Source organism: Podarcis vaucheri (assembly GCF_965113315.1).
Source record: "Podarcis vaucheri genome assembly, chromosome: 9".
In the NCBI taxonomy this organism is placed as follows: domain Eukaryota; kingdom Metazoa; phylum Chordata; class Lepidosauria; order Squamata; family Lacertidae; genus Podarcis; species Podarcis vaucheri.
The window spans coordinates 51620612-51641409 of record NC_138767.1 but is presented as its reverse complement, the minus strand read 5'-3'; positions in this window follow the sequence as shown (position 1 = coordinate 51641409).

The following is a 20798-nucleotide window of genomic DNA, read 5'->3' as shown; positions in this document are numbered from 1 at the left end:
ACATGCATTTCAGGTGGTTTAATTATCTTTCCCCACATAAGTTACCGTATTTTTTGCACTATAACACTCACTTTTTTCCTCCTAGAAAGTAAGGGGAAATGTCTGTGCGTGTTATGGAGTGAATGCCTACGGGTGGCATGCCTACGGATTTTCCTCCTCTAAAAACTATGTGCGTGTTATGGTCAGGTGCGTGTTATAGAGCAAAAAATACGGTAATTCATCTTATCACTGTTCAAGTTATGCATCCCCCTCTTTAAATGTCACAACCCCTCCAGCTAGTGTGTTCTGGCCCGTACTGCCCTGTAACTCTTTTCAGATGCAATTCCATCGTGACCTAATGGTGACCTTGCTGACAGTGTGAGAATGGATTTCTTTCTGAATTATTTGCCCACCAAGCCCACTGAAGTCACATCATCATCATCATCATCGTTTCTAATGAAAATGACAAAATAAGGTGAAAGACCTGTCAGTTTTACTTAATGATTTTCTTCCTTTCCCCTACACTCCGTCCCAGATTCTGGCAAAATTATTGTCATTTGGTGTCTTGTTCATTTTGAAAATTAGAGCAGTATTATGTTCCCCAGTGGTTGACCACATGAATCCCCTTCTGAAGAGGAAAAAAACAACAAATCATGCTGGTGAAATAGATTAAGCTTCCTTTGACCTTGCCTCACCAGAGAGAGGACACAATGTTGATGGGGGACCTTCAATAGTTCCCAGGATTCTTTTGGGGGAAGCCATGACTGTTAAAGCAGTGTAAGAGTGCTTTAAATGTATGGTGTAGACTGTTAGTTATTGGTTTTGCTGTGACATTCTCCTGCATGTTTTCTCTTGCAGTCTGTGTGTCTTCTATTTCATTCTCCTCTTTTACCCCCCACTCTTGTTTTATGCAAATTGTTTTCCATTCTGATGTGGACAGTAACTGTGAGCAGTAGGTTCTTCTCTCTCTAATTGGAAGAACTGAAAAAGAAGCAATTCTGTGAGGTGAAAAGCATGTTTTTGAAAGCTTGGTTGTTGATTCTGTTTTAGAAAGAGAGAGAATGAGTCAGGGTCACCTTTATGCTATCGCCATTGGCTTCTGCTCTGTGGAAGCATCTCTCTGCTAATGTGAATTATGCTTTCTGAGGGCCCTGGTTACTGGGAAGTATTTCCCACAGAGTAGTGCGCATAATGCTCAGTGCTTTATTTTAATTATTAAAATGCAATACTGCAAAATAATCATTACTGTATTGCTTCAGAAACACTTACCAAAGATGTGGTCCTGGCAAAGTAAGTTCCATTCACTCACTTTAATGGATGGTTGCTGTAACCGGGGGGGATGGGGGCAGTGAGAGGAAGACTGCAGTTCAGGCCAAGCTGAGCTTTTGGTGGGAGGGCACAATATTGATTTGACTATTGATTCTGCACAGAACATTTTTGCTTTCTATTTTTCAGAACAAAATCCCCACCTTCCTCTTGACAGATCAGATGTCACTTTATTTTTCTTTACTTGAAATAATACCGAATGCAGGTTGTTGACAGCTTTAAGCTTTTGCACAGTCAGCATGACAGGGAGGAATGGCATAGACATGAGCAAAAGTCAAATGGTCTCCCAGGAGCTCCAACCCATTAAAGCAATTGCTGGGAGAGAAAATGAATGCTCAAAACATCTGCAGCTTTCCTTAGCTTCAGTTTACAGTCTGGTCTAAAAGTTTTGTTTTGAACCCTTATGCTTTATTAAGTGTCCCTAACCCATGTTGGGAACTAGGTTTGAATGTGCTAAGAAAATGTTTCCTGTTGCTCCAATTGAAACTAAATTCTGTGCTCAGATCTGTACAACTTGTGCTCAGATCTGTACAAGTTGTGTCCCATCAAGTCTTGCACAGCAGTGCAGGAGCTCAGTGAACCTTCTATTTTTGCTGTCTGCCTGCAACTTAAAAAATATGGTAGGACAGTGGTACCTCGGGTTACAGACGCTTCAGGTTACAGACTCCGCTAACCCAGAAATAGTACCTTAGGTTAAGAACTTTGCTTCAGGATGTGAACAGAAATCGTGCTGCAGCGGCGCAGCAGCAGCAGGAGGCCCCATTAGCTAAAGTGGTACCTCAGGTTAAGAACAGTTTCAGGTTAAGAACGGACCTCCAGAACGTATTAAGTTCTTAACCAGAGGTACCACTGTACATTTGCCACAATGTACAGCTACAGTGGTGCCCCGCAAGACGAATGCCTCGCAAGACCGAAAACTCGCTAGACGAAAGAGTTTTCCGTTTTGGAGGTGCTTCACAAAATGAATTTCCTATGGGCTTGCTTCGCAAGATGACAATGTCTTGCGAGTTCCTGCTGGTTTTTCCCTCCCCCCCCTTTTCTAAGCCGCTAAGCCGCTTATCAGCTGATCCGATCAGCAGATAAGCCGCTAAAAGCCGCTAATAGCGCTAATCCGTCAATGGGCTTGCTTCGCAAGACGAAAAAACCGCTAGACGAAGAGAATCACAGAACGGATTCTTTTCGTCTTGCGAGGCACCACTGTAGTAGGCTGTTTTCAGTGTGGGTTACAAGGGATCTGACTTGCATAATCATCAATTCTTCAATGACAAATCTGATGTGTGTGTCCCAGAATATGGAAAGGGGCACAATATAGCCATTGGTATGAGAATTACGGACATAGGGGGGAAGGAAATAGCCTCTGTGGCATTCTCAGAGGGAAAGGGAGATGTGCAGGGCGAGACACAGAAGGTTAGTGTCCCAAGGCCAGTGTTACCATGATGTAGAAATTTCTGTAGATCTGGGAAATGCCATTCTTCTTGAAAATTAGCTGAAATGTTAGCCTATGTGCAGAGTGCAGGATTCACTTGTCTGCAAGCAGCAAATCATAATAAAATATTATTGTGTTAAGTGTGGAACAGTGTTCTAGGTCACATCCCAGGCGTGGTCAAGATAATCTATTGCTAAATGTTTTGTATGTAAGTTTCTGTATCTAATCTTGGCATACAATGTGGCAGAACAGCCTCAGAAATATGGAGGATGCTGCACAATTCTGTGACCCCTTTCCCAATTGCTTCCATTTGCCTTTATTTCTGCTGGTAACTTCTTCCACTCTTCAAATATGAGTCCACTCTGTACCATGTTGCTACAATCCATGGATAGTAAATTCTGAATAGGGATGTTGAGTACCGTGTGGAATAATAAATGGCATCTAAAGAAATTGCACCAAATATATTGTACATGTACTTCGTGATACTGTTCAAGTGGTTTCTGTGAACTATCTCTTTTTCAGCACTGTTTGAATGAGCTGCTATGTTAGAAAGTAAGTGATAACCTCTTGAGCCATTTTTATTATTGACCAATATTATTTCTGGTTGTTTATTTCATCTACATAGGAGATCTATACAATCTTCAAATAGTTGAATGAGCATACACCTTACCTTTGATGAAAGCGAATTGTGCAGCATGCCAGCTTGACAACATAATGAACAGGTAAGAAACCTGTTTACATTATATATTTAGAATATTGTCATTGTTAGCAGACATCACTTGTGAATAATTCATCACCAATGAGGAAACATATTTTGGAAGGTATTCCTGAGAAGCTACTTGTTTACTTTAAAGTAGCCTCTGCATGGCCTTTTCTCCTAGGTTGCAACTTTTCTAAATGGGCAAAGAATGCATCTATTTAACAACTCTGTAATAAGTAGAAACCACCAGATGACTTCTCTGCTTCATGGAGATATAGTGATGGGAAGAGGTTTACCTGTTGAGACCCACCTGTCATACAGCTGTTAAAGGCATGGAAAAGCCCGTGTCAGTTAAAAAGATAGGACTGGTGCCAGTAGTTTTAAATTCATTGAACAAAACATCACAGCTTCCCTCAAGATTGTGGGGGCATCCTGTTCACTGAGCACACAAAGTGCAGTCCTTCATCCACATACCTCATTTGCTGCTTTTGTAATTGTTATGTGAATAATATTTGTGTCATAATATTACAGGTTACTCCCCTGCATACCTGCAGTTTGGTGTGTTTTTTATAAAAAGAATATTTGGAATGGATTATTGTGCAAAGAATTAGAGAAGAGGAGTAGGGTTTATGCCCATAGCAATGTCTCACTAACCTATGAACCTGTATTTTTTTAAAATTAAAGAAATAGGAACATACATTTATTTGCTTCAAAAATACACTGCCCTAACAAGGTCCGCAAAGTGGTTTACATAAAAGAAGAAAATAAAGCCAAACAAAAAACTAAAACTAAAACATTAGAACCAAAATGGAACAGTTAAAATAACCTTCAGTCATATATTTAAAGGCACATGGACTGCTTTCACTGCCTGTCTAAATGCCATCAAGGATGAGGCTAGTCTCATAATGGCTCTCAGACTTTTGCTTTCAAAAATGAATTTACAGGATTTTTGCACAGAGGATAAATATTGGCTGAGGCATATGTGGAATGATCTTACCAGACATGACATGTGTAACTAGTGTGTATATTTTAGGCCTGCTTGATTTTTATACTATATATACACAATTGACCTCAGTACTAAACATAGATCAAATTCTGTAACCTGACTTTAAATAATGAATTCATGTTTCCTATAAAAGTGATCTTACTATACCTGACCCCTGTAGGTCTTATTGGGAGATGATAAAAAAAAGGAGACGAGTCTGTCATGAGTTTCAGCAGTTTTATCTCCATGTACAGTTTCCCTATTCTGATTCTGCTTGATGTGGAAGCTGAATAACGAAATGTAATTAAACTAATCCACATAACAGAGCAGTGTCTCCTTAGCTTTGAATAAAGAGGTTGTAAAAAGGCAGCTTTAGCCTCAAGTGTTCCTGCTCTTGCCTGTAGACCACGGGCGTTTTTCAGACTTTGCCCTCCCCTCCAATCTGTGTAGGACAGAAGAACAACTGTTACACACGAAGCTTTTCCATCTGAATGAAAAGGTCTCTCTGCCACTGATGTTCGTTTTGTATTGTTTTAAAATTTATCTTCAGTTATTTTTGGAATTGTTAAAAAAATTATTTGCAGCTGTTTTTATTTTATGTCATGCTTTAGATCAGGGCTGAGAACCCTTTCACCCTCTAGATGCTACCTGACTACAACTCCCATCTTGCCTAGCCATTGGCTATTCTGGCTGGGCTGATGGAAATTGGAATTCAACAACATCTGGAAGGCCAAAGTTTTCCCAGCCCTGCTTTAGATGTAGGTCTTTTCATGGGATGTGAAGATCTAGAGAGAAGTAAAATAAGTCCAAAAGGCATGTATGAAACCATGAGAGAGAGAGAGAGAGAGAGAGAGAGAGAGAGAGAGAGAGAATGAATACACTTCCCCTTTCCATCCCCGGGAAAGCAATGCACAATGTGGAACATTCAAGGACTATTTGTGTTAAACTGTATTGATTGCTTTGTGAGTAAAAATACAGTTGACGCCAGCACCCCCCTCCTTTCCTCAGCCGCACTGGATCACTCCTCCTTGGAGTGTTCCCATGACAGTCATGGTTTGTGTTTTTATTAGTTCGATTTACTCAATAAATAAATGGAAAAAATAAAACAACATGATTATCAGGGAGTGAATAGCTACAACATTTGCAGACTCCAGCAATAAGCAACCTTTAGCTTAAGTGACCACTTAAATGTAACACTGATGATATTTCCAGGACAATTTTGCCTGACCTTTGCTTAGACCTTTCTCTGCTGTAAACATTGGGTCACCAAAAAATTGCTTGTCCTTGTTCTGCTGTGTATAAGCTGCCCTAGAATACTCGGCTCCTTATAGGGATGTTGATACACTTAGCAATCTTTGCTTTATGTTTATATAGTAAAACCTATTTGAAGAGCCATAGTGTGACCTGCTGCTCTCCCATGGATGGTTAACTCAATAATCTAGGTGTCTACAATTTCACACATAATTTTAGTTTTGACATGTGGCATATAACTCAGCACTCTTGGAGCAGAGGCCCTTCAAAACCCAGGTTTGGCTCAATTTGTTAGCTATGAAAGAGTGATCCGGAAATGGAGTTTGTCTTGTCTGCTCACAAACAACAATACTTTCCTAAAGTATTGCACATACAGTGATACCTTGGTTTGCAACCGTTTTGGATTACAACCACGGCAAACCCTGAAGTGTGTGTCCCTTTTTTTGGATTACAACCAATTTTGGGGGGGAGGCCCCATCAGCAAAAGCACACCTTGGGTTACAACCTGTTTTGGTTTACAACCAGATCTCCGGAATGGATTATGGTTGTAAACCAAAGTATCACTGTAGTACATAGTCCAGAACCACTCTTGTTGTGAGGATTCTTGTAAAATCCAGAAACTGCAGCACCATGTCTATGCAGAAGGTCTCAGGTTCAATCCCTGGCTTTTCTGGGTAAACCCTGGCTGAAATCTTAGAGTGCTGCTGGCCAGTCAGTGTAGCGTAAATACTACGTTTGAGAGACCAATGGCCAGACTTAGTGTAAGGCAGCTTCCTATGTTCCATGTGTGAGATGGGCTTCTACTTGACTCTAGTTCTCATCTTTGGATCATGCAGTTCTAAACTCCTACTCTGTGACTCTAAGATAAGGTACTAGATCCACGTGTAAGATGAAAAGTAGGAAAGTGGAATGGAGAAGCTTCCAATTGGAGGGACATCCAGCAGTTGGTTAGTTGCCCTGTCCTCCTGCAAAGGAGGAATAAACAAACCTGTATCCTAACTGGTACTACAGCTGTGACTATGGGGACCAGCCAGTCAGATTGTTTGGCAGTGAACAGGAGTAGAGTGTGCTACTGGGATTGCCTCAGTGTACCACTAATATCCATATCCAAACTGCAGCTTGGATGGTGTACCTTTTTGGAATTTGCATGTGCTGAAGCCCCTGGGGTCTGAGGGCTGCCTGAGTTCACCAAGTCTTTGAAATATATCTCCTAACAATGTGCCCCAAGACAATGCTTATGTAGTCTCCCCATTCTTCAGTTCTGCAAATCCGTCAGTGGCCAGGGGAGGGAGCACTAAGTGTCTGCTGGTTCAGGGTAGCAGAGTGGTGGACAGACCATGCACTCTACTGCAGATAAAGCTCTGTGCTTGCATCACTAATTTGACAGAGTACCTTTTGGTGCAGGCCTCCCTAAGGTCAAAGCCCTCTTGCCTCTGTTCTAGATGGGGCCAAAGAGCCTATTAAAACTCAATGAAATAACTAATAAAAGGACAGAGCCAGGGTGACTAATTGGATTTACTGCACTTAGTTCAATTGCATTTTGTGTTTTAAATCCGAAGCTATTAAAAAATCCCTTAAACTTTCATCATTCTGCCTATCAGCTTGCTGGAAAAAGAAAAAGAAATCCTTCCTTTGAGTTTTCTGCACGCTCCTAATCAGAATGTGCCATGTGAGATGCACCCAGTTGCGTTTGAGCAGCATGCTAAAGCTGCACTTTAATCAGTGGTTGATGCTGTTTTCCCCTTTGAAGATCAGCTTTTTCTCCCACTCTGGAGGAGTCAACACAAATCAGAAACTTCACACACGATTCCACTGAGTGGCAGGAATCAAACAACCAGAGCCTGGAAAGGAGACTTAAGAGGCAGGCCTCAGTCCGAATGCCATTTGCCAAAAAGGGCGTGTGTGGAATACTCAAGTTTCAGATGCTCTTGCTTCTGGATGCAAAATGTTGTTTTCAAGTGTCGCAGAGCTGTGATGATGGCCTATTTGTTTAACATTTTTTGTGCCACTTCATCACAGCTGCCTCTAAGCAGTGCACTGGGGACCCCAATACAATAAGACTAAAAACAAGTTAAACATATAAAATCAGAATTCAGATTAAAAAGTATGCTGAAATAAAAAGTCTTCAATGACTTCAAGATAGAGGGAGCTTCTCTGACCTCAACTGGATGGAAGTTCCACAGAATTGGACCCACAAAACTGAACACACTGCTCCTTGTGGATACGATTCATGGATATGAAACAGGAGGGAAGCACTAACAGTGACTTCCCTCAAGACCTCAGTAATTAGGCATTAAGAGATCAGGCACTCCCTGAGGTTTCCTGGACCCAAGGTCTTAAGGGCTTTGTAACATAATACAATAACTTTAAACCTGGCTCAGCAGTATATGGGCAGCCAGTGCAAGCTTTTGGCTGCTGGAGTGATGGTCTGTCTCCATCAACATTCTAGCTGTGGTGTTTTGCACCAGCTGGAGCCTTGGACCAGGCTCAGGGGTAGCCCTGCATAGGTCATGTTGCAATAATTGAGCCTTGAGGTTACCAATCCATGAATCCCTGTGGCCAGACTATCCCTATACAAGAATGGCCATAACTGGAGTACAAGTCATAGCTAATGGAGGCTGTCTGACCTTCGAAGGACAAAGATGGATCCTCTTATTTCAGAAGGAGCCCAATCCAGAACAGGCAAATGGATAATTTCCTGGACATGGGGCCCACCAGCCCACAGTGCCTCCATCTTCCCAAGGTTTATTGGCTCTCATCCTCTGCACCTCATCTCTGCACCCAGACATCAGTCCAGACCATGCACACCCTCTCCTAACACTGATGTTATGGAGAAACAGAGCTGTATCATCAGTGTTTTTTTGACACTTTGCCCCAGTACTCTGAATGACCACATCCAATAGCTTCATATAGAAAGTGACAAGGTTTTACCCTGTGGTGCACCGCAGTGCAAAGACCACGGGGCTGAAACAGTCTCCCAATGTTGTCCTTTGGACACAACTTTGTAGGCAGGGGCAGAACCATGGTAGAATATTGTTCCTGTCCCACAGAGCAGTTCATGAGGCTACTATGGTCAATAGTATCAAGAGCCACTGAATTATGGTGAAATCATGGTTGCAGAATGCCTTCTGGACCTTAAAGTTCTGAGAGTCAAGAAAACAAATCTCTGGCTGGGTTTCCTGTACCTTTAAGGGGAGAAAAACTTACCAGGCCTACATTTCCTACTTTTGCCTGATCACTTGCCTTCCTGTCCTGTGTTTGATGTGGCATGAAATCAGCCTGTCCGCTGCCAGAAGTCTAAGCTTCATTAGAAAGTGGTGTTGCTAGGCGAGAAAAGCTGGGAGTGAGACAGCAGTGGACAATTTCAGACCCTTTAAGTGTCCCTATTTTCCAGGGATGTCCTTGATTTAGAGAAGCCGTCCCGGTTTCTGATTTGATCTCAGAATGTCCTGCTTTTCCTTAGGACATCCCTATTTTCTTTGGGGAAATGTTGGAGGGTATGGAGTTATCCAACCCCTGAGCCATCTGAAGGCAATCCTATATAGCGAAGTTAAAAAAAAAATGTTTCATGTTTTATTATCTTTTTATATATGTTGGAAGCTGCCCAGAGTAGCTGGGGCAACCCAGTAAGATGTGTGGGGTATAAATAGTAAAATTATTATTATGGAATGGGACGTCCCTGTTTTAATTGGAGAAATGTTGGAGGGCATGTAATTTTGATCATGTCATCCTCAAAGCACTTGATTTTTTTTAGGCAAGGGAACCTGGGGCTTGTGAGGTGGATGCACTGGCTTATAAATTAAATTTTGCACTGTAGGAGCCCTGTCCTCTTTTGCATCTGGTCATCCTGACTAGGTGTGATCTCCAGTGATTTTAAAAAGTTTAAAAAACAGTTTTTTTGGGGGGCGGGGTTAGATTGAGGAGTTCGTGCTGGAAGGGAGCATACATGTATGGTTTCCCAATGGGGCAAAGAGCGGCTTGGGTGACATAATTTATTTCAGGAGAGAAAGGGTTGTTTCCCACATGCCTCTTCCCTTTAGCTGCTTTTCACTTAAAAAACAAAAATCACCACACAGGAAATCCTGATTGCAGATCTCCCACATCACATCCAGTTGTGTCCTAAAGCTCATAGCCAAAGGTAAAAGATTCCCACTTCTTTGTTTTTACAGAAACAAAACAAAAATCTTCAAGAAGGATATACAGGAGTGAGCAAGAGAAAGAAATTTGAAATGTTAGTTTGAACTCTAGTTTAGACACCAGGAAGCATTTCAGTGGAAAGGCTTCCACTCTATTGCTTACTCACGGTGCTATGACTGCTCATTCTGGTGGTTTCAGTGCACAGTTATGATTGTGTGTTACGTCTGGGTTGTGCACTTCAGGCTTGCTAGTCTGCCTTAACTGCAGCCTGTCAGCAAGGAATTTCCTTCTGTTGCTCAGCGGCTGTCACTGCTGGAGTGTTTACTTTAACCTATTTTGCTTGGTTTTGATGGTGAAAGAGCACAGGCTCCTGATAATCATTTTGAGCTCCTTCACTGTGAAAGCTAATTCAGACATCATGCCAGGTATCACAGGCAACACCTGTTTTACCTTGTGGTATGTTCTTCCTTCCTGATAATAGTCACACCTTTTCTTTTCTTTTTTACCTTATTGAGCATCTTTAGCTCTAGGTGGGACTTAGATAACTTGCAGGAGCACGTGAACTATTTCCTTCTAATTTAACAAGAAAGGGTCTTTTCCTTTCTGCGTAATACTTCCTAGGAATTAGAGTCAAGGGTTAAATCAGATTTCAGCAACCTTTTTCAGCCGTCCCTCAGACCATGTGGTGGGCTGGACTATATTTTTTTTTGGGGGGATGAACGAATTCATATGCCCCACAAATAACCCAGAGATGCATTTTAAATAAAAGGACGCATTCTACTCATGTAAAAACACGCAGATTCCAGAACTGATTTCAGTTCGTTGGCTGGATTGAGAAGGCAATTGGGCCGCATCCGGCTCCCGGGCCTTAGGTTGCCTGCCCCTGGGTTAAATGAAGGGCTGGGAAGTGCATCGGTCTGGGATAGGTCTGCAGCAGTAGAGAGTGAAGTCAGCAGGTTGTCAGGTCAGATGCTGCTATCAGTGTGCTCAGCCTGGGCAGATTACCTACCTACTCCAAATGTGCCCAGAAAGGTGGCCTCTCTTTGAGTGTGCTTTGAAAGAGTTCAACCACTTTGTTTCCTCCTGGCAAAATCAGAATAATGTTTCCAGTCCTGAAAAGGATGCTGTTTTTCTTCAGGCAACTTTCTGGCTTGTCCTGAAAAAAAATCAAAACGATTGGTTACAGCAGTTCACTTCAAGAGCAGTAAGAAGTTCTAGAGAGGCAGCATTACCCATGCTGCATTTCTTTGGGTGGAAAGAACACTGGAGACTTAAAATACTGCTTTATTTACAAGCAACATTCACACTCCAGTGAGGCAGGAGATCTGCTGTGCCGTATCAAGTCAAGAGAGAGAGAGAGAGAGAGAGAGAGAGAGAGAGAGACTCTTCCCTCCTTTGGTAACTCCTTCCTTTGTGTCTGTTTCAGATGTGTCTCAAATTGTTGTTTCTTCACACACATATGCCTCCTCTTAGCTGAGTAAAGGAGAACCCCCTTTCCTCAAGGTTTGATGGCTCTCATCTTTAAAACAATCAAACAATGTCTTTAGACTCTCAAGAGGACTATTTCATAACCTACTGATTAACTACCAACCAGCTAACCAATCTGGGCAATTGCTAATCTGCCTAACAAAGGAATGTCTGTCAGCTGTAACAAATGCTTAGTAGGGCCCCAGGTTGTGACCAATGGGTGGTATTTAACTAAGTCCTACTCAGAGTCCTATGTTATTTATGTTGCTAAATTTATGTCACAGTTCATGCCGGGAACCCAAGGCAGTGTGTGTGGTGCATGTCAGATAATGTTCAAGCCACCCCCCACCCCTCTGAGGGATGACTTCCCTTTGCTCAGAGTCTCAACTATTGGAAAAGAGCAGGCCTGCTTTCCTCTTGAGCCTTCAGACCATACTCTGGGTTCAAGGTCAGTATATTTTTGGGTCTGCCAACTTTAGTGCGGACTCTCACAAGCTTTTCCTGTTGTTTAACAAAGGGATGAGGTTGCTTTGAAACAGATATCTGATTGAGGTTTTTGAGAATAAGCTTGGAGAAGTGTTGATTTAGGCTGCAATCCTCGATCCATGTAACTTAGTGGGAGTTTTTTTGCTGCATGGGTGTGTCTGTGATTAAATTAATTATTAAAATTGGGTTTTATTTGTACCATGCTGGTCCCAGATTGTAGTATATGTTTGATTTACCGTATTTTTTGCCCTATAAGACGCACTTTTTCCCCTCCAAAAATGAAGGGGAAATGTGGGTGCGTCTTATGGGGCGAATGCAGGCTTTCGCTGAAGCCTGGAGAGCGAGAGCGGTAGGTGCGCACCGACCCCTCTCGCTCTCCAGGCTTCGCGGACCTCTCCTCAAGCAGCGGGAACGCTCCCGCTGCTTGGGGAGAGTTGCCGGCATCCCGAAGCCTGCGCGCGCTGATCTCAGCGCGTCCAGGCTTCGCGGATCTCTCCGCAAGCAGCGGGAATGTTCCCGCTGCTTGGGGAGAGTTGCCGGCATCCCGAAGCCTGCGCACGCTGACCTCAGCGCGTCCAGGCTTCGCGGATCTCTCCCCAAGCAGCGGGAACGTTCCCGCTGCTTGGGGAGAGTTGCCGGCATCCCGAAGCCTGCGCGCGCTGATCTCAGCGCGTCCAGGCTTCGCGGATCTCTCCCCAAGCAGCGGGAACGTTCCTGCTGCTTGGGGAGAGTTGCCGGCATCCCGAAGCCTGCGCGCGCTGATCTCAGCGCGTCCAGGCTTCGCGGATCTCTCCCCAAGCAGCGGGAACGTTCCCGCTGCTTGGGGAGAGTTGCCGGCATCCCGAAGCCTGCGCGCGCTGATCTCAGCGCGTCCAGGCTTCGCGGATCTCTCCCCAAGCAGCGGGAACGTTCCCGCTGCTTGGGGAGAGTTGCCGGCATCCCGAAGCCTGCGCGTGCTGATCTCAGCGTGTCCAGGCTTCGCGGATCTCTCCCCAAGCAGCGGGAATGTTCCCGCTGCTTGGGGAGAGTTGCCGGCATCCCGAAGCCTGCGCGCGCCTGCGGATCTCTCCTCAAGCAGTGGGAGCCACCGCTGGGCTCCCACGGCTTGCAGAGAGCTGCCTGTTTGGGGGCTGGGGTCGGGGGAAGCTCGGGCTGCCCCAGCCCCGCGCCTGGGGGGGAAAAATAATTTCCCCCCTTTATTTCCCCCCCAAAAAACTAGGTGCGTCTTATGGGACGGTGCGTCCTATAGGGCGAAAAATACGGTATCTACCTGGTACAAATGTTTCCTGGAGAAGATACGCTAGAACAGCCATGTAAGTCCAGACTTGCACATATTGATTAGTAATTATCCAGAGATGCATAATAAAGTCAAGTGGGACAACTTGAATTTAATTACGTGGCACCAAGCAGGTTTGCCTAAATGAGCAGTGCACAGTAGAGCGGGTGGCTTCTGATTGTTTAATAAAACAAATTAAGAAACCTCAGAGCAGCTTATTCTTTGTATTGCTGATTTTTTGTTTGTTTGGCTAACCAGCAGGTAGGGGGCAGGTTTGTGTGTGTATGTGTGTGCTGTTTTGGTTTTGTATCAGGTAGCAGGTATTTTAACACTATCCCTGTTGCTAATTATTGCTTCAGTAAACAACAGCTGTTCAGATGCAGCTCAGCTTCTTTATCTGCTTTTAAAAAGATTTGACAGTGCTCAAACTGTAGACGGGTATTGCTGAAAGGGGAGAAAATGTTATAATCATTTCACTCCCCTACTGCTAGCGAGTTTTATGGGCCTTGTTATAGCAGGCATATTAATTGCTGGTGAGCTGACGTGAAGCAAATTAAACAGCTTTAGTGCTGTGCGTGTTTGCACACTTGGATGGAAGCAGCTTAACAGCCGTCTTCTAGAAAGGTTGGTATGTTTAGACTTTAAATTGTTTCCCACATTAAGATGTTGAAATGCCATAAAAAAATAAAGCCACAACACAATAGTGGTAATATGCTGTTAGCGATAGTTCAAGGCAGCAGAAGTCAAAGGCAAAACGTTGGTTTCTGGAGTGTTGTCCTAGTTCCACGAAACTGTGAGTTGAGTGACCCCAGCTGTTTGGTGTTCATTTGCCAGGGGTCATCCAAGTAGGCATAGCTATCATATAATCTTCAATCCACCCCCACCCACCTGAGGGGTGATTTCCCTTTGCTCAGAGTCTCCAGTATTGGAAGAGGCAAGGCAGGCAGAGCAGGCCTGCTGCTTGTTGCTCACCTGGGTGAGTTTGGTGAGCTGACTTAGCAGCACCTTCCATTCCTCCCAGAGCTACACCTTCATCTGTTCTTTTCTGAGTTCCTCTGGCCTCTTCGCTGCCTGGTGGGCTGCGTGCAGAACAGCTGAATCGGAGCCGCGGCTGTAGTTCACGAAGCAGTCAGAGGTGTTGGCGCTGGGGCCTGCCACACTCAGCTGACCAGAAAACAATTCTTGGCAGCAAGCTCCATTTTGATCTGCCAGGCGAGAGGAACCTTGTTTGACAAAGCTTCTGCTTGAGGTGAAAAGAAATCTTAAGGGAGTGATTTTGTTGTTTTGTTGTTGTTGCAAGGCCCAGGCATCAGTGAGCTGAAGCATGAAGCAGCAGTAATAGCCTTTATTTGTGAAACTCTGTGGGCAGTGCTAAGCTGTTAAAATGCAGGATAATTAGAATTCTTCAAACAATAGCAAAAGAAATGCAGACTCTGCTTAAATGGCACAAGGCATACTCTGGCCCCTTCCCCCAACCACTTTCTGAGTCTCTCCCAAACTTTTATCCTCCACTAGGGGGTGCTAGCATCACATTTGTGGTAGAGCAAATGTGGAAGAACTGATGACTGGTTACCTATAAGGCCTTTTTATGGGTCTAAGCCCCATTTATGATTTGAGCAGGGGACATATTAACTGCATAGAAATTTGCACGACCTACAGGGAGCACATGCAGCTTAACTGATGTTTAAAAGACAGGCTCCTTTTAAAGGTTTACCTGTCCCTCCTTATTCAGGTTGTTGACATCCCAACAAATTATTCAGGTTGAAAATCCCAATCCTGTTTTCAGGAGTACTACAAGTGCTTAGTATTTTGATCAAAGCAAGTTGCACTGGTTGCTCTCTTGTAGAGATGTGAACTGCAGGCTGCTCCCCAACCAGTTCAAGACTTTTCCCATTCATGCTCTCTGTTTACAAGGGAGAGAGGTGGGAGAATTGCCAAAAAGAATTTGCATTTTCAGGAAGCCTGCTGCTCCTGAAAGAGTTCTTCCTTTGAGCTGGAATTTTGGTTTTCAAGGACCCTTTAAAATCAACCTCTCTGAAGTCCTGTAATCAAAATCCAGAGGAAATTGCTTTTTTATTTTTTTATAAAGCTCTCTACTTATAAAAGTGTATTTGTAATGGACTTACAAATTCTTATATTACTTCTGGGCTCATAAACTGTGCTTAAATGACAGAAATGAAGAATAAATGGTCTTGGCTGAAGTGGGAGGTGGTGGAGCTGTTTTTGACTGCCAGCTTGTAATTTTAAGTTACGGATCAGCCAGAAAAAGTATAGAATGTTGCTTCTGTATCTCTTAAAACAGATACACTGACTGGTACCCTAATAATAAACAAACTTATTGGGAAGCAATAAATTCAGGGGAATTTACTTCCAAATTAGGATTGCAGCTTTTGCAGGAGCTGATCGTAGCATTGGGTCGAGGTACCTTCACTCCCCCCAATAAAATATTTGAGAGGTCTGCCCCTCCCCCAAAGTTGATGGACATTGCCGTTCAAATGGTGTGTGCCATGTCATGCGACTGATTATGCGGGATGGGGCTTACCTGCCCCCCCCCATATTTTATTCAAGTTGGTACCCCTGACGGTTGTAGAGATCCACCGTTCTTGCACTACACAGAGTCTGTTTGCACTCTGGTCTTTGTGAAATCTGGAACAAACTAGATGTGATGCTGGCAGCTCTGTGTGCAAGAAAGAGTTTTTGCCACTGAATCGTTCGAGGGGCAGGTTGGGAGGCAATTTAAAAGTAGCACTTGGGGCAGGAGAAAGGAGTTGGAACCGTCTGCTCTGCCTATGGAGTCTACTTTTTACTAGCTACTCCTTCCCTGGTCATATACACCCATCAGAAGACACATGGCTTTAAAATAGTTTCAGCTGGAAAAGCAGTAGTGGGGAAGGGCTCATCAGTAGAGGAGAGCACTGTGTTGGGTGGATGGGTGGGAATAATTGAAGATGGGTGACAAGGTATCTCAAGAGCTTCTGAAACTACTGGGAGCCCCCTTTAAATTACTCCTGGGTGACTGTCTCAACACAAGTGAGCCATTTGTATGGACCGGCTTGTGTTGTCTTTCCCATAACGCCATCAGAGATTTTATGGAAGTGTAGCATGGAAAACATACTGATTCTCTTGGCAAGAACTGCACATGAGTGCCTGGAAGGGGCCATTTAAAGCGATCTCTCCATGAGAGCTATTCCACGTGCACAACATGAGTTCGCCCTGTCCCGTGAAGATTATTTGAACTGTCATACAGAATGCGATTGAAAATAATCTTTTAGCTATAAAATGCAACAGACAGATTCTGCCTCTGCTGTAGAATTCTCTGCAGTGGCTTTAAAACAAGCAACCCAGGGGAAGGCTCCCATTTTCTATTAAACCTGATAGGTTTTAGCATAATTCCTGTGAAAAACCTATTGCTTTCATTGCCTTCTAAATTGTATGGGTACAATTTCAATGAGGGATAGAAACAACACATTCCCAGGGGGTCAAGTGTGAGTTTTCTGTTCCTAAGTGTCTCAGATTAATTAGATCCTGTAATTTCATCCCCTGGAACAATTTGCCGGTGCTAGTTAGAGGACGTATCCAGTAATAATGTTAAGGTAAAGGGTCCCAGTATTTGAATGAGTTTTGTTTCCTCAAAACTTGAGCTTTATTTTAGGAAGACCTGAAAGTTGTTGACATATGGCTGCCCTAAGCTACAAGGGAACAGTGATATTCACTTCAAACATTGTTCCACGCCAGCAAAATTAGGTAAAACAATTAAAGTTGATTTGGCACTCCTACACCCCGCCCCCAGACTTTTTGTGATAGGGAAAGTGATGAGGAAATTTACTGAGAAGCATGGGATAACACTTGCTTGGTGCATGTTTGTATAACCTCACCAGGAACAAATCAGGATAAATGCTCAACAAACAGGTTATTTGGAAGTTACCTAGGAGCCACAGGGAACCAAACCAACTTCTCCCTCTGTAGTAGCCTCAATCATAGCTTTATAATATTTCCCCCGATCTTGTTCCCGAACGTATTAAGTTTGTTTTGTAGAAGCCATGGACTCTAAAATGCACCATTAGGTAATTGGTTAATTCTGAATCTATTTTTCCACTTATGGAGGATCCCAGGAATTCCTATTCCTCCATGACATAATTTGAAGTCAAGTTATTTAATAGAAAAGTTTACTCAAAGTTATTAGTAACATGAAGAGACCCTCATGCAAAAGTGGGGGGGGGGGGAGAGAGTGACTGAGCACTAGAAAGACATTAGATACTGGCCTAAAAAATTTGGGGTCTTCCTAAAAAAGCTCAACTTTTGCGGTCTGCTGGTTTTTACCTTTGAAATATGGCAGCCCCAATTTAAATGTGCATATGGCCCTCGCTTCTGACGAGAGCTCTCTCATTCCCTTCATTGGATGGGGCATGAGTGGAGCAGCTCCTACGGGATTGTCCAAGTATCTGCTCACACAGGAGAGCCAGGTTCCCTTTAAGATGGGGTGATACCTGCCTGTTTGGTAGCAGCACCCCTATTCATGACATTTATTTATATGAACAATTACCCTAACTACAATAGTCCCTAAGTGGTTTATTAGGTTATAATACAAATAGGTCAAAACTACCTATAAAACGAAACTTCAGTTAAAAGGCCTGCTTGAATGGGGAAAGTTTTCCAGTAGGTAGTGGAAGCCCTGTAGAAAGGAGGCCTATCTGACCTCAACTGGAAGAGGGACTTCCATAAAATTGGACCCACCAGACTAAACACATGCCCCCTGGTGGATGTGAGCCATACATCCAAGCCATGGGGGAATCACTAACCTTGAAGCTGGCCACCAGGGCATACTCCTGAGCATTGAAGTTATGTGCTTTCCATTCTACATGTTGTAATCTAATAATAACTTTAAATCTCTATAAAATATATTCCTGTTTATACTTGCATAAATGCAAATGCCATTACATCTACATTTATGCAAATCTTCAGCAGTTATTTTTCTCCTTCTCAGTAGTTTGAAAAATTTGGCACTAAAGCACTTGTAAAGTCAACAATAAAAGCCATCTTGAAAATCATAGGCTGCTTCCCCTACTACCACTGCCAAGATTCACTAGTCTTCCATTCTTGAGCAATATAGAGTACAAAAGAGGCTTGCTTTTTTAAAAAAGTTTCCTTCTGTTGGCTAGACTTTTACATTTACAAGTGATGTTTATTTGTCAGGGTGCCAGTACATCAAACCTCCAGACAAAAGTTTGTGGGTTCTGATCAAATTTCTAGAACTTAAAAGCCAAAATAACTTTTAACACACTCTAGGGACTTGTTAAAACACTGGTGGTCCATGCAGTTCACAAACCATAGAGTCTATGCCATTGCTTCAGAGACCAAATACAGTTAATACTGTTGATTATTGTTAATTCCAAACTCGGAGCAGGACACCCTAGGTGCAATGTAACTTGTCCAATGAAAGGGCTGGGTACATATGGCTGCAATCTAAAAACAGATTGAAGGGCCAATCTGCACATTTTGTCAAACACATGCTTGTTTGCAACTGGCCATCTTCTTATTTAGCATGAATACCTGCAGTGGGTCTGGCTCTGGATCATAGTTACAGTCAATTTATTTTCTTTCCACCTCTTAAAGTTGTTTTCCTTAAAGGATTTTCAGTGTTAACAAGGGTACATACTATGTCTCTGTTTTCAATTCATAGAGTCCTTTCTACAGGTCAGTTACGTTTGGTGTGAGACAGAGCTGTCACAGACATTGTGAAGTGGGGGGGGGGAGAGAGAGAGAAATAAGGGGGTAGTGATTTTTCATTCTTTGGCTTAGTGTATGTGCAGAGTTTTTGTGCCAGTGTTGTGAGGATAAGTTCTTTATTTATCTGTCTGTTTTTGTTGGCGGTGCAAGAGATTGGAGAGCTCAGAGTATGGTTGGTTGCATCTAGCTGATTGCAGTAAGTTTTGTTTGTTTGTATGAGGGGGTGGGGGTTGTTGGGTTAAATTAGCCCTATTGATTTGTATGCTGTCAAGGGGTTTATTGGGCTGTGTATGTAATAAAGGCAAGCCATAGTCTATTTATTTATATACCACATTTCCCACAAATACATTTGTGCTCAACGTGTTTCATAGGATATAAGAAATTCGCAATAATAGTACAAAATCATAATAGAACCACAGCATGGCATTAAAAAAAACCCTGTGTCATTTTCCTGATGAAAATCATGCCCCAGAATTACTTGCTCTTGAAAATGCTATTGGCTGCAATAGTACTTGTAATTAATTTTTTTTTAAATATCTTTTTCTTTTGCACAAAGAGGTGAGATTGCTTTTTTGTACCCCCCCCCCCTCTTAGTGGAGAGGTCTGTTACCCAGGTCTTTATAACAGATATCTGATTGAGGTCTGGGATGATGGGAGTTACAGTCCAACAACATATTCCCCACTGCAGACCTAAATGGATGTAGGCTAGGTTTGACCGGTGCTGCAGTGATGGGCATGCTTGCTTCACTGTTTACGAAGCACAGAGTTCACCCTACCTCCAAGATACAGGTTCTCAGTACAGTGGTACATAAACGTGAGTTTTAATCTGGGTTTCTGGTAGAGCATCTATAACTTTTTGTCATCTCTATCTAATCTAGTCTGGCTCTGGATTCATTCAGCACACCCCAGTCTGGTCATATGACCTAGCCCCCCCACCCCAAAAGTGGTCCACTGCTGAGGCAGACCAACCATTAACAGAAAATGTGTTGTTTGGGCTACAATGCTTAATGTTTCCTTTAGTAAAATCAGTGTAGTATATCCTCAGATAGTAAACTCTCATGACTCGTATTTGAAACAAAATGTTGCTGCTCTCCTGAAGCTGGACTTGGCTCCAAGCTAGGATTTCCCCCTTTTATATCAATAGTTTATTAGAGTTCTTGCAGTGATATAATATGGCAATAATTATAGATTGGCTTAACACAGCTGTTATAAGGATAGGCTACAGTGTGAAGCACTTTGAACATTCTTAAGTGTTATACACGTGTGAAGTATTGTAGTACTGTTGTTGCTGCATTTAGTCACTACTCTATAAAAACGCTAATAATGCTTTCAGGATGACATTATTTCCCCTTGTAAAATGGAAGATCTGTTTCTCTCATCTGTGTGAAAATACCAAGTCTGTAACCAGCATATTTTTTTTAAAAGGTGACATAGAATAACCAATTTGGGCTGGATGAGCATGTTTATCAAGCTACAGTTGTCACTACAAAGCAAATGTGATGAAGTCTGCCTATTCTACCTAACATAAAAACATGCAGAGTGTTTTGAAGGCAGCACTTTTCAGCAAATGGTGTGAATTTGGATTGAAGGCTCTTCAGGCCTTGAATGACTTATCAGTGTCAAACTGGTTATATATAATCAGCTGCTTTAATTAAGTACTGTGTTTTTTAATATGAAAGGGAATAAGCCTTCATTTTTCATTTTCTCTTAGCTTTATGATGCTTAACAATGTGAGGTGTAGTTAATGCTTCTGTAAAGTAGGCCGCTAGAGAGATCCCATGGAGTAATTAGCCTTGCTGAGCTAGCAGTCTGGGCCACTGGGCAGAGGGGGCAGGAAATAACTCCCAACTGGGCAGCAAATGAATCAATACTAGCAGTACTGGATCACTTTGCATCTACAAGTAGGAACAGAAAAGCAACAACACAGTTATAATGTCTGACACACATAGTTAAGAAAACAAATCTAAACGCAGACACATTGGCTTGGCTTTTATTGGAAAGCCTAGATGCAATCTATAGTCATCAAGGTGTGGAAAAA